This window comes from Phyllobates terribilis, unplaced genomic scaffold (assembly GCF_046119375.1).
Source record: "Phyllobates terribilis strain yellow unplaced genomic scaffold, ASM4611937v1 Scaffold_6__1_contigs__length_29720123, whole genome shotgun sequence".
Lineage (NCBI taxonomy): Eukaryota > Metazoa > Chordata > Amphibia > Anura > Dendrobatidae > Phyllobates > Phyllobates terribilis.
The window spans coordinates 588,536-610,852 of record NW_027362766.1 but is presented as its reverse complement, the minus strand read 5'-3'; the positions used below and the strand labels follow the sequence as shown (position 1 = coordinate 610,852).

At 46.7% G+C, this 22,317-nt stretch overlaps 1 pseudogene; it reads right to left on the bottom strand.

The window, feature by feature from the left end:
• Positions 1–6,318: 6,318 nt before the first annotated feature.
• LOC141152656 (uncharacterized) lies at positions 6,319–10,689 on the bottom strand (annotated as a pseudogene).
• Between the last annotated feature and the right edge of the window lie 11,628 nt (positions 10,690–22,317).

Sequence of the window (22,317 nt, the reverse complement as noted above, 5' to 3'; positions counted from 1 at the left end):
TTCCTACAGGCAATTACGTCATGTTGAAAGAGCAGCGGCAAAAAAGCCTTGTCATAGCAGCAGACAAGTTTTTGAAGCTGCTTGTGCCTCCAACGTCCCCCGAACAACAAGATGCAGGGTCCTTCAGAGGTTTGCAGCTGTGCATACGCCATCCTGTCGACCTCCTCTATCCACTTCACACAAGCAGAAACGGCTCCAGTGGGCCAAACATTACATGAAGACTGATTTCAAAACTGTTTTGTTCACGGATGAGTGCCGTGCAGCGCTCGATGGTCCAGATGAATGGAGTGGAGGATGGCTGGTTGATGGACACCCCACGCAAACACGGCTACAGCGCCAACAAGGAGGAGGTGGAGTAATGTTTTGGGCTGGAATCATGGGGAGAGAGATTGTCGGCCCCTTTAGGATCCCTGAAGGCGCTAAAGATTAACTCCATAATGTATGTGGATTTTCTCAAACAGCACTTCCTGCCATGGTTCAAGAAGAAGAACCGTGTATTTCACAGCAAGATCATTTTTCTGCATGATAATGCACCATCTCATGCTGCACATAAAACATCTGCATCTCTGGCTGATATGGGCATAAAAGGGGACAAACTTATGGTGTGACCCCCATGCTCCCCTGACCTCTACCCCATTCAGAACCTTTGGAGCATCATTAAAAGGAGTGTCTATGATGGCGGGAGGCAGTTCACATCTAAGCAACAGCTCTGGGAGGGTATTCTGTCCTCATGCAAAACAATTGAAGCAGAAACCATCCAAAACCTGACAAATTCAATGGACGAGAGAGTTCAGAAGCTCCTTTCGAACAAGGGGTCCTATGTGAAAATGTAACATCACCTAGAATAAAGTTTTGAGTTGAAAACTGTTTGATTTCAGTTTCTAACAACCTGCTAATGCTTATAATTTCAAAAATGACCATTTTTTTGGTCTTTATTAAAATGAAAAGGTTGATCGAAAAGTTTGGGGGATCTAAGAGTGTGGCAACCCAGTAGTCATGATTACTTCGAATTCTGACAATATGAGGGTCATGCTGCAGGTAGTGCAGCAAGAAGGCACTTATGTGTCTTGCGCATCTCGGAGCCCCAAAATTATTTTCCGGGCTAGATGCAGCTAAAAATTATTTTTAATTTTAAATCTGGTGAAGCTTATTATAGATGGCCTAATAGGATCAGTGCTGCACACTGCTACAAAGCCCAAATTATTTTCCAGTCAAGATACAGATAAACATGGTTAGTAATTTGAAAGCTTAAAACGGTTGGTAGGGTGATTTTAACCAATCATTAAGCTGACACAGGGGTAGAAAAGTCGTTTCGGATCCATGATTTGTTCATCTTTATGAACGTGAGTCTGTCTACATTATCAGTGGAGAGCCGCGTGCGCTTATCTGTCAGCACACCACCAGCAGCGCTGAACACACGTTCAGACAGAACGCTGGCTGCGGGGCATGACAAGATCTCCAAGGCGTAAGTGGCTAGCTCCGGCCATTTATCCAGATTGGAAGCCCAAAAAGAGCAAGGGTCCAGTGACACAGTCGTGGCTTCAATGTTTACTTGGAGATACTCCTGTACCATCGTCTCTAGGCGTTGACTATGTGTCAGACTTCTTGTCTCCTGTGGCCTTGCAAAGGATGGGCTAAAAAAGTGGTGAAATGATTCCGCAAAATTGATGTTACCAGCAGATACTGTGGTTCTGTTACGGTTTGAGTGCTGAACACTTGACGGTCCCACGGTTGGCAAGTTGGAACTGTGAGATTCACTACGTGCACCACTGGTATTTTGTGGAAAAGCACATGTAAGATTCTGCAACAGTCTCTGCTGATACTCCTGCATGCGTGCATCCCTTTCTATGGCAGGAATAATTTCTGCAAATTTACTTTTGTACCGGGGATCTAACAGTGTGGCAACCCAGTAGTCAGGATTATTTCTAATTCTCACAATTCGAGGGTCATGTTGCAGGTAGTGCAGCAAGAAGGCACTCATGTGTGTTGCGCATCCAGGAGCACCAAGTCCCTGTTGTGTTGGTGGCGAGGTAACAATCATGCTTCCTTCCTCTGTCCTCTCCCCCCAACCTCGCACAACAGAAATGTGATCAAGGTCTCCCTCATCTGATGAGTCTTCCATCAGTTCGTCCTCCACTTCTTCCTGGGCTCCTGCACCTTCCTCACTAGTTTGGCTGCTACCATGCGCCCTGGTAAAATCATCTCCCCCACCCTCACATGCCTGCCGCCCTGGTGCTGCCGACCGTCTGGATCTTGCAGATGTTAGCCCTTCCGCATACAACTCCTCCTCCTCTACTTCCTCCACCTCCTCTTGTGCCACCACCTGACTCCGAATTCTGTTTAACATGTGCTCCAGCATGTAAATCACCGGAATAGTCATGCTGATAATGGCATCGTCAGCACTAAACATCTTCGTCGCCATTTCAAAACTGTGCAGAAGGGTGCATAGGTCCCTGATCTGAGACCACTCCTCCAGCGTGATTTGCCCCACCTCTGAATCTCGTTGGCCCAGGCTATACGTCAGAACGTATTGCACCAGGGCTTGTCGGTGCTGCCACAGTCGCTGCAACATGTGCAGAGTTGAATTCCACCGGGTAGGCACATCGCATTTTAGCCGGTGAAGTGGCAGGCCCAACGACTTCTGTAGAGATGTAAGTCGCTGAGCTGCGGGATGCGAACGGCGGAAGTGAGCACACAGCGACCGTGCCCTCTGCAGAAGGCCATCTAGTCTGGGATAGTGGGCTAAAAATTGCTGGACAACCAGGTTCAACACGTGAGCCATACAAGGCACGTGTGTGACATTGCCCCGGCGAAGGGCCGCACCCTGGTTTGCAGCATTGTCGCACACGGCCTTCCCTGGTTTCAGGTCCAGTGGAGACAACCATTCATGAAATTGGTTCTCCAGAGCTGACCACAACTCCTCAGCTGTGTGACTCACATTTCCCAGACATTTCAATGTAAAAACCGCCTGATGACGTTGAGCCCTACTGCCAGCATAGTAAGGAGGTGTGCAGGATCCCTTCTGCGCAGTTAGAAAGCTTGTGGCATGACCAGACAGGCTTTGGGTGCAGGTGGAAGACCGAGAGGAGGTTGAGGAGGCAGAAGCAGTGGAGGAAAAATGACATAAAGAGGATTGACGCACAACTCGTGGGGACGGCAAGACTTGGACAGCAGCCCCTTGTCCTGCTGTCACCATAGTTACCCAGTGCCCAGTCAGCGACATGTAACGCCCCTGTCCATGCCTACTCGTCCAAGTGTCTGTGGTGAAATGCACCCTGTCACACACAGAGTTTCTCAAAGAAGCGGTGATGTTGTGTGCGACATGCTGGTGGAGCGCAGGCACACCTTTCTTTGAGAAGTAGTGCCGACTGGGCATCTGGTACTGGGGCACTGCGACGGACATAAGGTCTCGAAAATCCTCTGTGTCCACCAGGCGGAAAGGCAGCATTTCTGTAGCCAAGAGCTTGCAGATGGTGAAATTCAACCTCTTAGCTTTCTCATGGCTAGGAGGAAATGGTCTTTTACTTGTCCACATCTGAGGGACCGAGGGCTGGCTATTGTGCTTAGACGGGGTTGTAAGGGTGTCCCCGGCAAACTGCCGGTCTGTGAGGAAGATGCAGGCGGACATGTTAGGTTGCCTTGATCCAAAGGTGGTGCTGTCGATGTCGGACAGCGCTCAAGACCAGCTGGTGTTACCACCTCCAAAGAAAATGATGACCTGCCAATCACGCTGGCTGTTGCGGGTAAAGAGGTGGCAGGTCTGCGCCCCAAAACAGGTGTGACTGCTGTCCCCCCAGTCACAGAGGATGAAGAGGCCGCGGATGCACAAGATATGGCAGACGGTGGTTGGCCCGGCCGGCTAGACCGCATTGTAGCACACTGAGCTTCCCACTGCAACTTATGCTTCATGTCCATGTGCCGGTTCATGCATGAAGTACTCAAACTATGTATTTTTTGGCCTCTACTTAGCTTTTGCTGACAAATGTTACAGATAACACGATTTGGGTCATCTTTATCGATCTGAAAAAATGCCCAGGCTATGCAAGGCTTAGCACCCATGCGACCTGAAGAGCCACCACGACTTGTGGTGAGAGGCAGAGTTGTGTTTGAGGATGCAGTTGTTGACGTGCTTCCAGTACTACGTCTCTGTCCAGGAAGGCGCAACCTGACCTCGTCGTCACTAGCATCTTCCTCCACCTCCTCTGCTGACCTCATCTCTTGGCTGACTGTGGGTTGACAGTAAGTGGGATCTCCGACCTCATCATCATCACCCTGTGCGTTATCACACCCGTCGTCCTCAGAGCCAACCTGTTCCTGCCCTGACAAAAAACTAAAGTTGTCGCTCCAATCAGGTATTTGAGTCTTATCATCGTCTTCCTCATTGTCTCCACCAACAGGAGTTACAGTTTGGGAATGAGGGTCTACATTATGGTCAGAACCTTCTGCGTCTGGTCCTGGATCCGACTCATAAAGATTCTGGGCATCAGTGCAGATCATTTCCTCGTCTGGATTCACAGAAGCGCTGGAGTCGACCTCTGATTCCCAGGCTATAGTATGAGTAAACAGCTCTGCAGACTCAACCATCTGTTCTACCTCATACTCAGACGGGCAGCTGGAGATTTGGGAGCTGTGAGGAAGCAAGTGCGATTTGGGTGACACCTTTGAGGACTGGAGTATTTGTGATGTTGAAGTTGATGTGGAGGAGAGCCCACTTAAAGGAGCACTTGATATCCGTTGAAGCACCTGCTGTTTTTGTGCCTCATCTGGAATTTGTAGCGATTGGCGTGGCCGTAAGAAAGGGATCTTATCACATTGTCCGCTAAAAGAAGTAGACATTTTAGTTTGGCTGGAAGATGGTCTTTCTTCTGCACCTACCCCACGGACACAACCTTTTTTCCCCTTCCCAACACGCCTATTCCCCTTTCCACCAGCAGCAGGCCTTTTTCCACTCATTTTGGTGGTTAACTAATTCACAACTCTGGAGTTGTTTGCACAAAAAAACAATGGATGGTAACCGAGCAGAGCTGAGTGGCCAAACTGTGGTATTAGGCCAAAACTATTGGCTGGGTTAGATGCAGAAAAAAATTATTTTTAATTTACAACCTGATGGAGGTCAGTATAGATGGACTAATAGAACAAGTCCCACACGCTGCTAGAAGCCCAAATATTTTTTCAGAGATAAATGAAGAAAAAAATTATTTTTAATTTGCAACCTGATGGAGGTCAGTATAGATGGACTAATAGACCAAGTCCCACACACTGCTAGAAGCCCAAATATTTTTTCAGAGCTAGATGCAGAAAAAAATTATTTTTAATTTGCAACCTGATGGAGGTCAGTATAGATGGACTAATAGAATGATGCTATGCCCAAAAGATTTTACTTCACTAGGTGCAGTAAAAAAATTGGTATTCTATACACAGGTGGTATATCTTGCAACACAGATAGGCTACTCCACTGACTAACACACTCTGCAATAGGCCAAAAAGGATTAGATTTGCTAGATTCAGCCAAATGATGTGAAAAAAACTTGCACAGCACTGGCACAGACCTGCCTGGCAAAAACTGATAGGAACTGATGTAACCTAGTCCTGAAAAGGACTCCAATTACAATTAGTCTTTACTCCCACAATCTATCTATTTAAGAGCACAGACCTGCCTGATAAAAGTCGTAGGAAATGCTGTAACCTAGTCCTTAAAAGGACTGCAATCACAACTATTCCCTACTCCCAAGCTATCTGTATATTTGTGCGAAAATTGGCTTGAAATTAACAAGGTATAGCGCACACAGCAACAGCGGTGCCGTCTAACACGCAGCTGCAGCAGTGAGAAAATGGTGGCGACGGGGAAAATGGCTTGGTCTTATAGGGCAAGGACATGTGACATACACTGCCAATCACACATGCCCTTGCTTGTGTGAAAAAAAGCACTTCGCTCCGTGTGTGCGCTGCTGATAGGCTGACAGATTGCACCTCCCCACTGCAAATGCGGGAAAGAGAAAAAAAAATGGAGATCTTCATTGTTCCTGCAGAGATCCATCCCCTGCCCCTCCCCCCGCCCCGCTGTACACTCAAACTGCGTATTAACATTAATTTTCATCATTACTGAGAAAAAATCCAGTTATGATTTTGGTGCACGAACAGTTATCGAACATAACCTCGAACAGCCGAATTTTTCTCAAATTGTTCGTGTTCGCCGACCGGCTCGAACACCGCCCAAAACAGCTCGAATTTGAGATTGGCGAACAGTTCGAGTAGAACAACGCTCATCTCTAGTAACAAGTAGTGGAGTAATCAGCAGTGGAAGAGTTTGCGGCGGACTTAATTACAAGTAGTGGAGTAATCGTCAGTGGCGAAGTTTGCGGCAGAGTTATAAGTAGAGGAGTAATCAGTGGTGGAGGAGTTTGCGACAGAGTTACAAGTAGTGAAGTAATTGGTAGTGGAGGAGTGTGCGGCAGAGTTACAAGTAGTGGAGTTATCGGCAGTGGAGGAATGTGTGGCATAGTTCCAAGTAGTTTAGCATTCGGCAGTGGAGAAGTATGTGGTAGAGTTACAAGTAGTGGAGCAATCGGCATTGGAGGAATGTGCGGCATAGTTAAAAGTAGTGGAGCAATCGACAGTGGAGGAATGTGCGGCAGAGTTACAAGTAGTGGAGTAATCGGCAGTGGAGGAGTGTGCGGCATAGTTACAAGTAGTGGAATAATCAGCAGTGGAGGAGTGTGCGGCAGAGTAAAAAGTAGTGGAGTAATCAGCAGTGGAGGAGTGTGCGGCAGAGTTACAAGTAGTGCAGTAATAGCGGTGGAGGAGTGTGCGGTAGGTTACAAGTAGTGGAGTAATTGGCAGTGGAGGAGTGTGCGGCAGAGTTACAAGTAGTGGAGTAATAGGCAGTGGAGTAGTGTGCAGCAGAGTTACAAGTAGTGGAGTAATCAGGGGTGGAGGATTGTGCGGAAGAGTTACAAGTAGTGGAGTAATCGGCAGTGGAGGAGTGTGCAGCAGAGTTACAAGCAGTGGAGTAATCGGCAGTGGAGGAAGGTGCGGCAGAGTTACAAGTAGTGGAGTTATCGGAAGTGGAGTAGTGTACGAAGGAGTTACAAGTAGTGGAGTAATTGGCAGTGGAGGAGTGTGCAATAGAGTTACAAGTGGTGGAGTAGTTAGCGGTGGAGGAGTGTGCGGCAGAGTTACATGTAGTGGAGTAATTGGCAATGGAGGAGTGTGCGGAAGATCTTTAAGTAGTGGAGTAATAAGCAGTGGAGGAGTGTGCGGAAGAGTTACAAGTAGTGGAGTAAACAGCGATGGTGGATTGTGCGGCAGAGTTACAAGTAGTGGAGTAATTGGCAGTGGAGGAGTGTGCGGCAGAGTTACAAGTAGTGGAGTAAACGGCGATGGTGGAATGTGCAGCAGAGTTACAAGTAGTGGAGTAATTGGCAATGGAGGAGTGTGCTGCAGATTTAAAAGTAGTGGAGTAATTGGCAGTGGAAGAGTGTGCGTTAGAGTTACATCTGGTGGAGTAATTGGCGGTGGAGGAGTTTGGGGGAAAAGAGTTATAAGTAGTGGAGTAATCGGCAGTGGAGGAGTGTGCGGCAGAGTTACAAGTAGAGTAGTAATCAGCGGTGAAGTGTGCAGAAGAGTTACAAGTAATGGAGTAATTGGCAGTGGAGGGGTGTGCAACAGAGTTACAAATAGTGGAGTAATTGGCGGTGGAGGAGTGTGCGGCAGAGTTATAAGCAGTTGAGTAATCGGTAGTGGAGGAGTGTGCTGTAAAATTACAAGTAGTGGAGTAATCGGCGGTGGAAGCGTGTGCGTCAGAGTTAAAGGTAGCGTAGTAATCAGCGGTGGAGAATTGTGCGGTAGAGTTACAAGCAGTGGAATAATTGGCGGTTGATGGATGTGCGGCAGAGTTACACGTAGTGGAGTAATCGGCAGTGGAGGAATGTGCGGCAGAGTTATAAGTAGTAGAGTAATCAGCAGTGGAGGAGTTTGCGGCGGACCTGATTAGAAGTAATGTAGTAATCGGCGGTGGAGGAGTGTGCGGAAGAGTTACAAGTAGTGGAGTAATCAGCGGTGGAGGAGTTTACGGCGGACTTAATTACAAGTAGTGGAGTAATCGGCAGTGAAGGAGTGTGCGGCAGAGTTACAAGTAGTGGAGTAGTCTGCAGTGGAGGAGTGTTCGGCGGACTTAATTACAAGAAGTGGAGTAATCGGCACTCGGCAGTGGAGGAGTGTGCGGTAGAGTTTAAAATAGCTTAGTAATCAGCGGTGGAGAATTGTGCAGCATAGTTACAAACAGTGGAGTAATCGGCAATGGAGGAGCGTGCGGCAGAGTTACAAGTAGTGGAGTAATCGGCAGTGGAGGTATTAGAATCTATGTTGTTTTACTTTTCAGCCATCTTTTTTGTGGTTTGCTAGCTTCTAGTCTTTTCCTCTGGTGCTGGGTGTCTTGGTCACGTGATCTCCTCACTCTTTATTATTCAGCACCTGGACATCAGTGTTGTTACGCTTGTGCTCTGGCTAAGTTGCCTTGTTAGCTCTTTGTGCTTAGGACAATTGATATCCTGGGACTTCTTGTTCCACCAGTTTTGTTTCCTTTTATCTTCGTTTCTGCAACTAACTTTTCTTTTAGGAGGTTTCCTGTTTTTGCTCCCAGTCCTTAGATCTTTTAGGGACACCCTTTCCCCTTCCTTCAGGTCTTCGTTTGAGTTCAGTGCAGGAGTGTCTGTGGGGCTATTCACAAGGAATAGGGCACCCACCCCAGCATAGGGCTTAGGCTGAGTCTCAGTGCAGGGGCAGCTTTTCCCTCCTATTCCTTAGTTCTTAGTTGCAGAGCATAACAGGAGGAGTGTGCAGCAGAGTTACAAGTAGTGCAGTAATTGGCAGTGGAGGAGTGTGCGGCACAGTTACAAGTAGTGCAGTAATCGCGGTGGAGGAGTGTGCGGTAAAGTTACAACTAGTGGAGTAATCGACAGTGGAGGAGTGTGTGGTAGAATTACAAGTAGTGAGTAATCGGCGGTGGTGGAGTGTGCGTCAGAGTTACAAGTAGTGGAGTAATCAGCAGTGGAGGAGTATGCGGCAGAGTTACAAGTAGTGCAGTAATCGCGGTGGAGGAGTGTGCGGCAGTTACAAGTAACGTAATAATCGGCAGTGGAGAAGTGTACGGTAGAGTTACAAGTAGTGCAGTAATCAGTAGTGGAGGAGTGTGCAGCAGAGTTACAAGTAGTGGAGTAATCGTGGTGGAGGAGTGTGCGGTAGAGTTACAAGTAGTGGAGTAATCGGCAGTGGAGGAGTGTGCGCCAGAGTTACAACTAGTGCAGTAATCGCGGTGGAGGGGTGTGCGGTAGAGTTACAAGTAGTGGAGTAATCGGCAGTGGAGGAGTGTGCAGCAGAGTTACAATTAGTGGAGTAATCAGCAGTGGAGGAGTGTGCGGCAGAGTTACAAGTAGTGCAGTAATAGCGGTGGAGGAGTGTGCGGTAGAGTTACAAGTAGTGGAGTAATTGGCAGTGGAGGAGTGTGCGGCAGAGTTACAAGTAGTGGAGTAATAGGCAGTGGAGTAGTGTGCAGCAGAGTTACAAGTAGTGGAGTAATCGGCAGTGGAGGAGTTTGCAGCAGGGTTACAAGAAGTGGAGTAATCAGCGGTGGAGGAGTGTTCGGCATAATTACAATAAGTGGAGTAATAGGCGGTGGAGGAGTGTGCGACAAAGTTATAAGTAGTGGAGTAATTGGCAGTGGAGGAGTGTGCGGCAGAGTTACAAGAAGTGGAGTAATCAGCAGTGCAGGAGTGTGCGGCAGAGTTAAAAGTAGTGGAGTATTCAGCGGTGGAGGAGTGTGCGGCAGTTACAAGTAGTGCAGTAATCGCGGTGGAGGGGTGTGCGGTAGAGTTACAAGTAGTGCAGTAATCACGGTAGAGTTACAAGTAGTGGAGTAATTGGCAGAGGAGGAGTGTGTGGCAGAGCTACAAGAAGTGCAGTAATCACGGTGGAGGAGTGTGCGGTAGAGTTACAAGTAGTGGAGTAATTGGCAGTGGAGGAGTGTGCGGCAGAGTTACAAGGAGTGGAGTAACTGGCATTGGAGGAGTGTGTGGCAGAGTTACAAGAAGTACAGTAATCACGGTGTAGGAGTGTACGGTAAAGTTACAAGTAGTGGAGTAATCGACAGTGGAGGAGTGTGCAGCAGAGTTACAAGTAGTGGAGTAATAGCGGTGGAGGATTGTGCGGCATTTACAAATAGTGGAGTAATCGCAGTGGTGGAGTGTGCGGTACCGTTACAAGTAGTGGAGTAATTGCTGTGGAGGATTGTGCGGCAGTTACAAGTAGTGGAGTAATTGGCTGTGGAGGGGTGTGCAGCAGTTACAAGTAGTGGAGTAATAAGCAGTGGAAGAGTGTGCGGCAGTGTTACAAGTAGTGGAGTAATTGGCAGTGGAGGAGTGTGCGGTAGAGTTAAAAGTAGTGGAGTAATCGGTAGTGGAGGAGTGTGCGGCAGATTTACAAGTAGTGGAGTAATCGGCGGCGGAGGAGTGTGCGGCAGAGTTACAAGTAGTGGAGTAATCAGCAGTGGAGGAGTGTGCGGTAGAGTTACAAGTAGAGGAGTAATCGGCGGGGGAGGAGTGTGCGGCAGTTACAAGTAATGTAGTTATCAGCGGTGGAGTTTACGGCAGTTACAAGTAACGTACTAATCGGCAGTGGAATAGTTTGCGGCATAGTTACAAGTAATGGAGTAATCAGCAGTGGAGGAGTGTGCGGCAGGGTTACCAGTAGTGGAGTAATCGGCGGTGGAGGAGTTTGCGGCAGTTACAAGTAACGTAGTAATCGGCGGTGAAGGAGTGTGGATCAGTTACAAGTAACGTAGTAATTGGCGGTGGAGGAGTTTGTGGCGGACTTGCAAGTAGTGGAGTAATCGGCTGTGTAATAGTTAATACGGTAGTGAGTTGTGGAGTTATGACTGCATCAGTGGTAGGTGGAGTAGGTGATCGCCCAGGATGATGCAATCTGTAGCTACCTCTCTGTCTTTTCATCGGGTGGGAGTGGGGGCCATGGCCAGGTTCAGGGGAAGGAAGAGCAGGCGATCTGCTAGGGTGATGCAATCTTGTGATAACCCTGTCTTTACACCCAGTGCCTAAGTGGTGGTTAACGCTATTAATACCAGACGAATGATCCTGGAATCAATGGTATCAGGATCTGACGCAATTAACTCTTCTCTGTAGAGGTGAGAATGGCGGGGGCGCATTTTAAAGCCATTGCTGCATGTACCGAGTGAATTTGTCTGCATCACTCTCTATAGTGACGGAGAGAGAGATATAGCACAAGGTTTGCGGTTTCCCATTGTCTGCTCGGCTTCTCTCATTTTTACCTTTCAAGGCTGCTGTGTGGTGAAGAATTTGCAGCAGCGACTCTGATGATTCATTTTGTGGTTGGCCACTAGCATATATTGGTTGCTACTTCTCTTGCAAGTCAGGAAGTCAAGTAAGTAGTGTTCTTATCAAACAGGAAGGTATCCTCTACAAGCCATAATGAGACAGGTCCACCATGAAGTCAGCTCCATCTCTGACCTCATTAAGCTGTCAATTTGCAGGACATCGGCTGATCAGGGAACTCTACGGGTCTGTCAGTGGTGGAGCATTGGTAGGGCTTAAGATCAGATGACCATGCTGATTTGAAACCCTGTGTACAATGATGAAGATTGATATTGCTGCCATACAGTGACCATATAATATCTTGAAAAGGTATTCATACCCTTTTATTCTTTTCCACATTTTTTCACTTTACACCCACAAATATACTTGTATTTTATTGGGATTTTATGTGATACAAACACAAAGTATTTGTGATGTGTAAATGAAATGGTATAGGGTTTTCTAAATACTTCAGCCTCCCTGATTGCAGCACCATCCCAGTCTGTTCCCAACGTGCATAAACTCCTTGTCACGATTCCACCCCTCAGTGTGTCTGGGATGCAGTTACAGACGGCTCAGCTATTCAATCTAGTAGGGGGATGTGCTGAGCTGTCAGTGTTTTGATTGACAGCTCATTGTTCAGTCTGGTACAGGGGTGTGCTGAGCTGTCAGTGTTTTGATTGACAGCTCATTGTTCAGTCTGGTACAGGGGTGTGCTGAGCTGTCAGTGTTTTGATTGACAGCTCAGCCATCCAATCTGGTACAGGGGTGTGATGAGCTGTCAGTGTTTTTATTGACAGCTCATTGTACAGTCTGGTAAGGGGATGTGCTGAGCTGTCCGTGTTTTGATTGACAGCTCATTGTTCAGTCTGGTACAGGGCCGTGCTGAGCTCTCAGTACTTTCATTGACAGCTCATTGTTCAGTCTGGTACAGGGGTGTGCTGAGCTGTCAGTGTTTTGATTGACAGCTCAGCCATCCAATCTGGTACAGGGGTGTGATGAGCTGTCAGTGTTTTGATTGACAGCTCAGCCATCCAATCTGGTACAGGGGTGTGCTGAGCTGTCAGTGTTTTGATTGACAGCTCAGCCATCCAATCTGGTACAGGGGTGTGATGAGCTGTCAGTGTTTTGATTGACAGCTCATTGTACAGTCTGGTAAGGGGATGTGCTGAGCTGTCCGTGTTTTGATTGACAGCTCATTGTTCAGTCTGGTACAGGGCCGTGCTGAGCTGTCAGTGTTTTCATTGATAACTCAGCCGTCCAATCTGAGACTGGGAGGTGCTGGTTGTCTCCAGGTGTTCATTGTCCCAGATGATTGCCCAGCTACTTAACTAGGCTGTTAGTCCCAGACTTCTGCCAGGAGTAGCTTCAGCTAAGTGTGGTTGTTTTTTTCTTTGCCTTGTGTTTTGCATGATGATCTTTTGCTGCTTGACCCTGGACCTCGTTCTCGCCATCTGTCTGTTAAACCCTGTTATAGCAGAAGATGGAGTCGCTCAAGTTTAAAGGCCCCATCTATGCTGTATAAGTCTGACAGTTATTTTAGGTAAAAAAACAGCAAGCTGAAATGTTCCTTCTTGTATCAATAGCGTGTCCTTGCTAAAAAGATAACGTGTTCTCCCTAACCAGATGTTTCTTTTTGTAGCAATAATGCGTTCTTGCAAGAAAATAGTGTGGCCTTGGTAACCAGATAAGTCTAATTAAATATTTTAAAGCATACAGAAACTAGCTTTTTTCGCTTGTTCAGCTAAACTGTATAATCTAACCATATATGGCAAATCCGTTTCCTGCCTTCAGGGTGTATATTAGCCCTGTGTTTTGTAATAAAGGTTAGAGTATGTTTAGACACAAACATCCTGTCCTGTGTCTTCATCTCTCCGATATCGTAATCCAAAGGATAGAAGACCAAGAATGGAGTGACGACAACCCTTTGCTCTGATCCGCTATCCTCCTGGTATTTTGACCTTGAACCATTACCTGGCTGCACCTTTGTGCCTTACCTCTGTTTATGACGTACCCTCCAGGCTATTGATCTTGGACTGCTTGACTATCTCCACTCACGGCTTGTCCATGTGAGTGACTCAGCATCACGCGCCTCATCCAAATGCTGAGCTGCTGATGCCGTATGTGTCCTCTCTGTGTGGCAAGATAAAGTGCTTCTTTAAATGCCCCATGTAATAATACCCACAACTGAGCCGCTTACAAAATAATTTGACGTTTTGTGCTCTCAAGGGTATAAAATTGCCCCCTAGAAAATATTAATGCACTGTGCAAATGCCCTAGAAAGTGTATGCACATTTGCCCCCTAGAAAGTAACAATGCCCCATGTGTACCTTTAATGTTCAAAATATTGTAAGTCTCCCCATGTACAGTTATAATGTACCGGAGATCCCACACACACAGTAATTGCCCCTAAGTTCTCTCATGTACAGTAAGTGTCCCCTGCGTTCCCTCATGAACAGTACTAGTGTCCCCTAAGTTCCCCCATGTACAGTAATAGTGTCCCCTGAGTTCCCCATGGTACAGTAATAGTGTCCCCTGACTTCCCCGATCTACAGTAATAGTGTCCCCTGAGTTCCCCCAAGTACAGTAATAGTGTCCCCTGAGTTCCCCCATGAACAGTAATAGTGTCCCCTGAGATCCCCAGTTCCCCCATGTACAGTAATAGTGTCCCCTGAGTTGCCCCATGTACAGTAAAAGTGTCCCCTGAGTTCCCCATGTACAGTAATAGTGTCCCCTGATTTCCCCCAAGTACAGTAATAGTGTCCCCTGAGTTCATTCATGTTCACTAATAGTGTCCCCTGAGTTTCTCCATGTACAGCAATAGTGTCCCCTGAGTTCCCCATGTACAGTAATGATGTCCCCTGAGTTCTCCCATGTACAGTAATAGTGTCCCCTGAGTTCTTCCATGTATATTAATACTGTCCCCAGAGTTCCCCCAAGTACAGTAATAGTGTCCCCTGAGTTCCCCCAAATACAGTAATAGTGTCCCCTGAGTTCTTCCATGTACAGTAATAATGTCCCCTGAGTTCCCCCAAGTATAGTAATAGTGTCCCCTGAGTTCCCCCATGTACAGTAATGGTGTCCCGTGAGTTCCCCCATGTACAGTGATAATGTCCCCTGAGTTCCGCTATGTACAGTAATAGTGTCCCCTGAGTTCCCCCACATACACTAATGTCTCCTGAGTTCTTTCATGTTCACTAATAGTGTCCCCTGAGTTTCTCCATGTACAGCAATAGTGTCCCCTGAGTTCCCCAAGTACAGTAATAATGTCCCCTGTGTTCTTCCATGTACAGTAATAGTGTCCTGAGTTCCCCCAAGTACAGTAATAGTGTCCCCTGAGTACCCCCAAATACAGCAATAGTGTCCCCTGAGTTCCCCCATGTACAATAGTAGTGTCCCCTGAGTTCCCCCATGTACAAAAAGTGTCCCCTGAGTTCCCCCATGTACAGTAATAGTGTCCCCTGAGTTCCCCCACATACATTAATGTCTCCTGAGTTCTTTCATGTTCACTAATAGTGTCCCCTGAGTTTCTCCATGTACAGTAATAGTGTCTTCTGAGTTCCCCCATTTACAGTAATAGTGTCCCCTGAGTTCCCCAAGTACAGTAATAGTGTCCCCTGTGTTCTTCCATGTACAGTAATAGTGTCCCCTGAGTTCCCCCATGTTCAGTAATAGTGTCCCGTGAGTTCCCCCATGTACAGAAATAATGTCCCCTGAGTTCCGCTATGTACAGTAATAGTGTCCCCTGAGTTCCCCCATGTACAATAAGTGTCCCCTGAGTTCCCCCATGTACAGTAATAGTGTCCCCTGAGTTCCCCCAAATACAGTAATAGTGTCCCCTGAGTTCCCCCACATACATTAATGTCTCCTGATTTCTTTCATGTTCATTAATAGTGTCCCCTGAGTTCCCCCATGTACAGTAATAGTGTCCCCTGAGTTCCCCCATGTACAGTAATAGTGTCCCCTGAGTTCTCCAAGTATAGTAATAGTGTCCCCTGTGTTCTCCCATGTACAGTAATAGTGGCCCCAGTTCCCCCAAGTACAGTAATAGTGTCCCCTGAGGTACCCCATGTACAGTAAGTGTCCCCTGAGTTCCCCCAAATACAGTAATAGTGTCCCCTGAGTTCCCCCAAATACAGTAATAGTGTTCCCTGAGTTCCCCCACATACAGTAATGTCCCCTGAGTTCTTCCATGTTCACTATTAGTGTCCCCTGCATTCCCCCATGTACAGTAATAGTGTCCCCTGCATTCCCCCATGTACAGTAATAGTGTCCCCTAAGTTCTCCCATGTACAGTAATAGTGTCCCCTGAGTTCCCCCATGTACAGTAACAGTGTCCCCTGAGTTCCCCCATGTACAGTAGTTGTGTCTCCTCAGTTTTCTCATGTATTGGAACTGTCATCTCCTATCTCAGAAGGCAAGGAAGAATTTGTGGATACCTCCCGCGCTGCTGTATATGGAAGACGTCAATACTCAAAGAGTTTATTATAACATGCAGTTTTTTATTCTTTCAGCACGTTTCAAAATGTCAAGCACGTCGTCTTCTTCAGAAAATGACCACATTTGAATAAACTCTTGAGTACTGATGTCTTCCATATACAGCAGCGCGGGAGGTATCCACAAATTTTTCTTTGTATTCTGTTTTCATTGGTGTGACAACCCGTGTGTTACACGCACACCGCTAGGTTCAGATATGGGCGAGACAGGTTACTTGAATTCTTTGGAATCCTGGGGGAACCTTTACACAGGGCGACCATAGACCCTGTGCTACAGCTTCTCTCAGGCACACAGGGGTATTGAAACTCAGGCACAGACACATAGGTTGTTTCACTTGCTGACAGACACACTTGACAAGAGTCCTCATAAACGGTAGAACAGTAGCATTTAATAAGAAGCCACACAGCCAGTGCAAGTTAAGTCTTATGAGCAACAGGCTCCAGTGACAAACAGTGCAGTCTCTTTAGCAGCACAGCAGTTCACAGTCTTCCCAGTAGTACAGGACAGCACAGTTTTAATGCAAAGGCACATTAATGAACACAGCATTCTTTACAGCACAGTGAGATGGAGGAGGGGGGAGGGTTTGCTGAGGGAGATGATCCCTGTGACACCATTTCTTACAGTCCTTATCTTTCTGCTAGTTCAGGAATTCACTCCTGATTTGAATCCTTTTCACTTGCAGGGGCGCTTCTGTCAGATACAGAACACACACACCACCTTTCTCTTCGGCTCCAGCCAGACAGTAAACAACTTCCCCACAATCCCCCTGGGCTCTGCTAAAACACTCCCCTTCTCCTGTGACTGTGTTAACCCCCTAGTTGCTGGATGCTTCTGGAGCACAACACTTCCTGTCTCATTTGCTTGTGTTACTTCTAATAGTTGCTGAATGCTTTTAAACAGCACTACTTGTGACTGTCACACTCAGCAACAGCACTACTTCTGCATGTCACACTCTTCCCTCCTTTTTGAATGTCGTCCTCGACATTCGTTTTAATTGGTCAATCTGACAACTTCTGAGACAGTAGTGAAAGTTGGATAGCTTTATATACAAATTGGCATTGACAAATTGGTATAACGTTCATAAACATTGATAACAACCTATTCTTACAACCTTTTTCTTGTAGGATGCCTGTAAGAAATAAACAATTGTCACAATTAAAACAATCACCATCTTTTCAGCTGGAGCTTTTCGTACGTCTTCAAACAGCTCTATCTATGCTTTAACAGTTCTTTGTTTCTACAAAGTCTTTTAAGAAAAATCAAAGCATGAAAACAAGTCTTTCTAGTAGGCAACATCTTCCATACTGCCTCTGGGTGGTGAATACCAGTCAAGTGGGCTTACCTGGTCTGCAGGCAAAGATACCTGTTTCCAGTCGACAGTCCTTGGCACTTGACTCAGTTCACCAAGCGTCTCATACATCAGCATCACGGGCCTCCTCACTTCTCGAGTTGAAATCCTCCTGGTGGGTTGTTCCTCAGATACCACGGGTTCTTCAGTCACAGGATTTTCTTCCGCCGCACTCATTTCCCGTACTTCCTCAGATGCTCTTGGAGCTGCCTCTGTAAGTTCATGTACTTCTCCTGAGTCACCTGTTTCCGCACGGGCTGGTAATTCCGCTCCTCCTGAGTGACGATCGGTCTCTTCAAGGACCGGTGTTCAATCATCAGGTCTGAATTGGACTTCATCTGTACTGGAGCCTCAGGACTTAATTCACTATCCTGAGGATGGTACATCCCTCTCCTTGCCGGTCCGCAATTTGGGGATCCACCTCGCCAGGTGGAGTTGTAGACCTTCCTTCTGTGCTGTCCTCTTTGGCCCTGCTGCCTAAAGCTATGCTGCGGCCCTCTTTCCTGAGCAATCATTAAATCCTCACCCGTATGGCAGGCTGCTCGAGCCTTTTTCAGGCGTTGCTCCTCTGTGGCGGATCCGGGCTCTAGTATGCTGCTGAGCCACTGGGTGTTTGGTGGGGCCAGGAGACCTGCAGTCTCCTGCCCTCCGGATTTACCTGCCGGGACTTCAGTACCCAAACAACCACAGACTCCGGTGTCCGGTTTCTGGCGCTTTTCTCTGGGGCGAGCTTGGTCACAGCTCCCCTCCCTAGGTTCTCCCTCGTGTCTCTCCTGTCTCCAACTGACTTTTCTCACTCCAACTGACTTTTCTAACTCCTGCCTCCGGGCACCAATTTAAAGGGGAAGCTGAAACCGGGTTAGAGCTCCCCCTTCTGGTCCGGAGCCAGGAAATGTGTTGGATGCTGATGTTACCTGATAAGGTACCTCTCCTTGCTTCCAGGCCTGGCATCACCCCCTGCAAGGGAGGCGATGCCAATGTGGCAACCGGACTCCTGGGGTGCCACATTTTCCCCTAGTTAAATTCAGTACTCCCGGACTGAGGACACCTTTAGAGTTAAATAATTAATAACAATAACGATTCATATTACCAAAAATTTACAAAGTCTCAAAAAGGCAAAAATTACCGAATAACAAAAACCCATACAAAAATTGGGAGCAGTCATTGCGGCTCTCATTCTTTACGCCACTATCCGGGAATTGTCTTTTTCTGGGCACCTGAAGGTTGGTTGGTGGGAACCGCCTAAACGCACTTCGTGTATCGTCCCTGGGCACTCTGTCGGTGGGCCTGGTTTTCGGCCACGCCTGCGGTTTATTTTCAAGGCTAACAATTAACTTTACTCAATATTGTTCTGACCACATCTAGTCCTGTGTTTTATTTGTCCATAAATATAATAACTATATACACTCACGATTGCTTAAAAGTTCTTACAGGAAGTCTCTGTAGGCTCTCATGCTTAACGGTTGCAACTATATACTATGCACTATTATCTTATTACACCTTAGTCCCTATATCGGGCAGGGAGCTGACCTCTGGTACTACGGGTTAATCTACGCAATACAGTTATTGCTAATGACCTACCCGGGTCTCTAGTGTCTGCCGCTGGTGTGGTGGGTGCACTATTCACTACGCTACTTTTGGACCTACGTAGTACTGGTATACCAGATTGCCTTCTGCGAACTCCTAAACTCACCATGGGACTGACAGATTCACCGCTAGCAGGGAACAGATTCACTCGTTCCACTGCAGTTGTGGCATCTGTTGCTGGGGCCGTCTGGTCTGTCAGCTGTTCTAGAGTCTCTGCGGCTTCTGGTAAGGCTACTTGGGGAAAGGTCAGAACTAGAGATGAGCGTTGTTCTACTCGAACTGTTCGCCAATCTCAAATTCGAGCTGTTTTGGGCGGTGTTCGAGCCGATCGGCGAACACGAACAATTTGAGAAAAATTCGGCTGTTCGAGGTTATGTTCGATAACTGTTCGTGCACCAAAATCATAACTGGATTTTTTCTCAGTAATGATGAAAATTAATGTTAATACGCAGTTTGAGTGTACAGCGGGGCGGGGGGAGGGGCAGGGGATGGATCTCTGCAGGAACAATGAAGATCTCCATTTTTTTTTCTCTTTCCCGCATTTGCAGTGGGGAGGTGCAATCTGTCAGCCTATCAGCAGCGCACACACGGAGCGAAGTGCTTTTTTTCACACAAGCAAGGGCATGTGTGATTGGCAGTGTATGTCACATGTCCTTGCCCTATAAGACCAAGCCATTTTCCCCGTCGCCACCATTTTCTCACTGCTGCAGCTGCGTGTTAGACGGCACCGCTGTTGCTGTGTGCACTATACCTTGTTAATTTCAAGCCAATTTTCGCACAAATATACAGATAGCTTGGGAGTAGGGAATAGTTGTGATTGCAGTCCTTTTAAGGACTAGGTTACAGCATTTCCTACGACTTTTATCAGGCAGGTCTGTGCTCTTAAATAGATAGATTGTGGGAGTAAAGACTAATTGTAATTGGAGTCCTTTTCAGGACTAGGTTACATGAGTTCCTATCAGTTTTTGCCAGGCAGGTCTGTGCCAGTGCTGTGCAAGTTTTTTTCACAGCATTTGGCTGAATCTAGCAAAGCTAATCCTTTTTGGCCTATTGCAGAGTGTGTTAGTCAGTGGAGTAGCCTATCTGTGTTGCAAGATATACCACCTGTGTATAGAATACCAATTTTTTTACTGCACCTAGTGAAGTAAAATCTTTTGGGCATAGCATCATTCTATTAGTCCATCTATACTGACCTCCATCAGGTTGCAAACTGAATATAATTTTTTTCTGCATCTAGCTCTGAAAAAATATTTGGGCTTCTAGCAGTGTGTGGGACTTGGTCTATTAGTCCATCTATACTGACCTCCATCAGGTTGCAAATTAAAAATAATTTTTTTCTTCATTTAGCTCTGAAAAAATATTTGGGCTTCTAGCTGTGTGTGGGACTTGTTCTATTAGTCCTTCTATACTGACCTCCAGCAGGTTGCAAATTGAATATAATTTTTTTCTGCATCTACCTCTGAAAAAATATTTGGGCTTCTAGCGGTGTGTGGGACTTGGTCTATTAGTCCATCTATACTGACCTCCATCAGGTTGCAAATTAAAAATAATTTTTTTCTGCATCTAGCTCTGAAAAAATATTTGGGCTTCTAGCAGCGTGTGGGACTTGTTCTATTAGTCCATCTATACTGACCTCCATCAGGTTGCAAATTAAAAATAATTTTTTTCTGCATCTAGCTCTGAAAAAATATTTGGGCTTCTAGCAGTGTGTGGGACTTGGTCTATTAGTCCATCTATACTGACCTCCATCAGGTTGCAAATTAAAAATAATTTTTTTCTTCATTTATCTCTGAAAAAATATTTGGGCTTCTAGCAGCGTGTGGGACTTGTTCTATTAGTCCATCTATACTGACCTCCATCAGGTTGCAAATTAAAAATTATTTTTTTCTGCATCTAGCTCTGAAAAAATATTTGGGCTTCTAGCAGTGTGTGGGACTTGGTCTATTAGTCCATCTATACTGACCTCCATCAGGTTGCAAATTGAATAAAAAAAATTTCTACATCTAGCTCTGAAAAAATATTTGGGCTTCTAGCGGTGTGTGGGACTTGGTCTATTAGTCCATCTATACTGACCTCCATCAGGTTGCAAATTAAAAATAATTTTTTTCTGCATCTAACCCAGCCAATAGTTTTGGCCTAATACCACAGTTTGGCCACTCAGCTCTGCTCGGTTACCATCCATTGTTTTTTTGTGCAAACAACTCCAGAGTTGTGAATTAGTTAACCACCAAAATGAGTGGAAAAAGGCCTGCTGCTGGTGGAAAGGGGAATAGGCGTGTTGGGAAGGGGAAAAAAGGTTGTGTCCGTGGGGTAGGTGCAGAAGAAAGACCATCTTCCAGCCAAACTAAAATGTCTACTTCTTTTAGCGGACAATGTGATAAGATCCCTTTCTTACGGCCACGCCAATCGCTACAAATTCCAGATGAGGCACAAAAACAGCAGGTGCTTCAACGGATATCAAGTGCTCCTTTAAGTGGGCTCTCCTCCACATCAACTTCAACATCACAAATACTCCAGTCCTCAAAGGTGTCACCCAAATCGCACTTGCTTCCTCACAGCTCCCAAATCTCCAGCTGCCCGTCTGAGTATGAGGTAGAACAGATGGTTGAGTCTGCAGAGCTGTTTACTCATACTATAGCCTGGGAATCAGAGGTTGACTCCAGCGCTTCTGTGAATCCAGACGAGGAAATGATCTGCACTGATGCCCAGAATCTTTATGAGTCGGATCCAGGACCAGACGCAGAAGGTTCTGACCATAATGTAGACCCTCATTCCCAAACTGTAACTCCTGTTGGTGGAGACAATGAGGAAGACGATGATAAGACTCAAATACCTGATTGGAGCGACAACTTTAGTTTTTTGTCAGGGCAGGAACAGGTTGGCTCTGAGGACGACGGGTGTGATAACGCACAGGGTGATGATGATGAGGTCGGAGATCCCACTTACTGTCAACCCACAGTCAGCCAAGAGATGAGGTCAGCAGAGGAGGTGGAGGAAGATGCTAGTGACGACGAGGTCAGGTTGCGCCTTCCTGGACAGAGACGTAGTACTGGAAGCACGTCAACAACTGCATCCTCAAACACAACTCTGCCTCTCACCACAAGTCGTGGTGGCTCTTCAGGTCGCATGGGTGCTAAGCCTTGCATAGCCTGGGCATTTTTTCAGATCGATAAAGATGACCCAACTCGTGTTATCTGTAACATTTGTCAGCAAAAGCTAAGTAGAGGCCAAAAAATACATAGTTTGAGTACTTCATGCATGAACCGGCACATGGACATGAAGCATAAGTTGCAGTGGGAAGCTCAGTGTGCTACAATGCGGTCTAGCCGGCCGGGCCAACCACCGTCTGCCATATCTTGTGCATCCGCGGCCTCTTCATCCTCTGTGACTGGGGGGACAGCAGTCACACCTGTTTTGGGGCGCAGACCTGCCACCTCTTTACCCGCAACAGCCAGCGTGATTGGCAGGTCATCATTTTCTTTGGAGGTGGTAACACCAGCTGGT